We start from the raw sequence: 3,979 nt of genomic DNA, 5'->3' as shown, positions 1-3,979 counted from the left end.
TAAATAAAAAATTTTAAAAGGACAGTACAGAGACCCAGCCCTGTACCAGGCCTTCCTTCTATGATCCCCCACTCAGGGTCAGCCAGGAATACTAGTGTTGAGGATTGCCTGTCCAGGTGACCTCACATCTCAGTTCAGTTCAGTCGCTCAGTCGTGTCCGACTATTTGCGACCCCATGAATCGCAGCACACCAGGCCTCCCTGTCCATCACCAACTCCCGGAGTTCACTCAGACTCATGTCCATCGAGTCAGTGATGCCATCCAGCCATCTCATCATCTGTCGTCCCCTTCTCCTGCCCCTAATCCCTCCCAGCATCAGAGTCTTTTCCAATGAGTCAACTCTTCGCATGAGGTGGCCAAAGTACTGGAGTTTCAGCTTTAGCATCATTCCTTCCAAAGAAATCCCAGGGCTGATCTCCTTTAGAATGGACTGGTTGGATCTCCTTGCAGTCCAAGGGACTGTCAAGAGTCTTCTCCAACACCACAGTTCAAAAGCATCAATTCTTCCGTGCTCAGCCTTCTTCACAGTCCAACTCTCACATCCATACATGACTCCTGGAAAAACCATAGCCTTGACTAGACGGACCTTTGTTGGCAAAGTAATGTCTCTGCTCAGTTAGAAATGGCTAATGGAGCCAGCATCCCTGGACCTCTGCTACCTGCTTCCTTCCGTCTCCTAGTAGAAGGCTCCTATTACAGCTGAATTGTGTCCCTAGAAGGGATATTGACATCCTAATCCCTGGCACCTATGGATGTGACTTTATTTGGAAACAAGGTCTTTGCAGAGGTAGTCAAATCAGAGCAGGCCCTGATGCAGTAGGACTGGTGTTCTTATAGAGGGGCAGTTTGGGCCCAGAGATGGACACATGCAGCGGGAAGGTGATGGGGGGATGCACAGGGAGAATGCCGTGTGGAGATGGAGGCAGAGGCCAGGGTGATGCACCTGCCAACCAGGAATGCCGGGAGCCTGCACGTGCTGGAAGGGGCAGGGGAGGATCTCCTTGGAGCTTGTGGAGAGAACGTGGCCCTGCTGCCACCTTGGCTACAGATCACCAGCCTCCAGAACTGACAGACAAGACATTTCCATTTTAATTCACCCAGTTTATGGTACTAGGTTACAGCCACCCTAGGATACAGTGCTTCCAGTGTGAGCATGTGTGAGCCTCGTCTGCACGCATTTTTCCTGGTCTGGCCCAGTGCACCCACTATTGGCTGGAGTGAAAAATACCCACAAAGCCTTTCCATGAGGCTATTCTCCAAAGCATAACTGACATAACTCTGAAGTCTACACAAACTAGCCTTGGCTGCCTATGTGTGTGGGCACATAGCTGCTCAATCGTGTCTGACTTTTTGCAAGCCATGGACAGTAGCCCACCAGGCTCCTCTGTTCATGGGATTCTCAAGGCAAGAATACTGGAATGGGTTGCCATTTCCTACTCCAGGGGATCTTCTGCAACCCAGGAATTGAACCCAAGTCTCCTGCATTGGCAGGCGGATTCTTTATCACTGAGCCACCTGGGAAGCCCTCAGATGTCTCTGTAAAAAGAGAAGTCAGGATGGGATTGGCTCTCTCAAAACTCTAATTCCCCTTAAATTTGTAGACTACCCACCCCCAATCAGACAATAAAGAGCCAAGGAATTGTCAGTCCTTGAGAGTTTGCTCAGCTGAGTACTGGGCAGGGTCCCAGAGGGGTAAGGGGGGTGCCTATCACATGGGTATGCACAGACTTCAGGCTCCCAGGGGCACCTCCTCTCTGCTGGCACTGGAGGAGGCCCGCAGCACCCGGGCCAACATTGGCTGGCCTGACCACTCTGGCACTGGTGACAAAATAAATTCCCAACATAAATTCGGCCCCTGCTCTGAGCTGGGCTCTCCGGTGAATTTTCCCCTATAAATCACATCTTAGGAATTTAAAGCTATGAAGCTGAGCCATTTTTGATATGAAGGCTTTTACCTACTATTTATAATGCTGCCTCTGTTAGCTTCCTTGGAGATTAAGGGGCCAAATCTACCTGCTCTTTCTAGTCTCCAAAAGCACAAGGAATTGAAATGGCCAACAAGCAACTAGTCAGTAACTTGATGCTAGAGGTGCTAATATTTCACTGTTTAGTCGACATGAAGTTTAGAAAGGAGGAAAGAATCATGTCCCAAGGTCAAAAACAAACGACATGAGAACAGAAGAGATGTAACTGAGGAAGCTTTATGTTCAGTTCATTTCTAGCTAATGAGCAGAGCTAGGAAAGTCCCAGACACATGGATCAAATCTAACAAAATGCTTACTCTGTACCAATGGCAGGGTCTAAAGAAGTGGGTCATTCTGGGATTGACAGTTTGAGAGGAACATGGGCACATTGGGAATTGTCTGGAGGGCCACAACCAGGATAGAAACCATGTGTATATGAGGGACAGTAAGTGAGAAAATGAGTTTATAATTTGAACTAGCAATTTCTAGGGCTCTTGCTGAATTCGTTTCTACGGCTACTGTAACAAATTACTATGAACTATGTGGTTTAAAAGAACACAGATTGAAAGGATTCTGGAAAGGTGGTGGGATGGGAAGCACCAGGAATACGTCTCACTGGGAATATGTCTCCCTTGCTAGACAATTAGGCTTCCCAGGTGGCTCAGGGTAAAAAATTCGCTTTCCAATTCAACGAGATGCAGGAGATGTGGGTTCGATCCCTGGGTCGAGAAGATCCCATGGAGGAGAAACGTCAGTATTCTTGCCTGGAGAATCCCATGGACAGAGTAGCCTGGCAGGCTACAGTCCGCAGGGTTGCAAAGGGCTGGACATGACTAAATATTCCCTAGACAATTGTACCAGCAGAATCTGACCTAAGTATTTTGGAACTCTGGAGTCTGTTGAAGGACTGCAACTTCAGGGAAAGGCTTGGACAGTAAACTGTGGTCCATTTTGGTAACTTTCGGCTCTGAGCATAGCAGTTATCTGCTCCCCCATCCCCATGGTGGGCACATGTTCCTGAAGCAGCTTGCACACAGCTTGTGGAGCCGGGGTAAGCAACAAAGGACCCTGATCCAAATACTAGAGATCCACGCTCCCACTGCCTATTGCTGCTTCTAATCAGATTGTTCTTGCCCTGCCCCCTCCAGTGGAAGTGACTTCCGGGGGAGTTAAAGGGTTGGTACCTTCTTCTTCCCTCTTCATTTTCTGTTTTCCCCCCTTTACAGAGACAAACATTAAAGACTAGGATGCTGTATTAGGGTTCTCCAGAGAAAGAGCACCAATATGAAATATATAGATTAATGTCTCTATATAGATCTCTCTTTTTATATATATAATGTGCACGCATGCTCAGTCACTCAGTCGTATCCCATACTTTGCAACCTCATGGACTGTAACCCACCAGTCTATTCTGCCCATGGGATTTTCCAGGCAAGAATACTGGAGTGGGTGGCCATTTCCTTCTCCAGGAGATCTTCCTGACCCAGGGATCAAACCCGTGTCTCCAGCACCAGCAGACAGATTCTTTACCACTGAGCCACCTGTATACATGAAATGTACTATAGGAGTCAGCTCATGTTATGGAGGCTGAGAAGTTACATGGTCTGCCATCTGGAGAATCAGGAAGGCCATGGGTGTAACTCAGTAAAAGGTTGAAGGCCTGTGGCCCAGAGGGTGAGGGGCTGCTGATGCAAGAAACAGAAGCCCTGATATCTCTGAGGGCAGCAGAAGATGGATGTCCCAGCTGAAGAAGAGGGAGATAATTTGCCCTTTCTTGGCCCTTTTGTTCTCTTCAGACCTTTCATAGATGGGATGAGGCCTGCCCACTTTGGTGAAGGCAGATCTTTTTTTAGTCAGCCTACTATTGATTTTCTTCTAATCTCTTTGTTAATCTCTTCTGGAAACAGCTTCAAAAACATGCCCAGAAAACAAATAAGATGACGGAAGTCTCTCCTTACCAGTAATTACTCCTAAATGTAAGCAGATTAAACTCCTCATTCAAAAGACATATTGGC

Source organism: Ovis aries, chromosome 14 (assembly GCF_016772045.2).
Source record: "Ovis aries strain OAR_USU_Benz2616 breed Rambouillet chromosome 14, ARS-UI_Ramb_v3.0, whole genome shotgun sequence".
Taxonomy (NCBI): Eukaryota; Metazoa; Chordata; class Mammalia; order Artiodactyla; family Bovidae; genus Ovis; species Ovis aries.
This window is presented reverse-complemented; position numbering follows the sequence as displayed.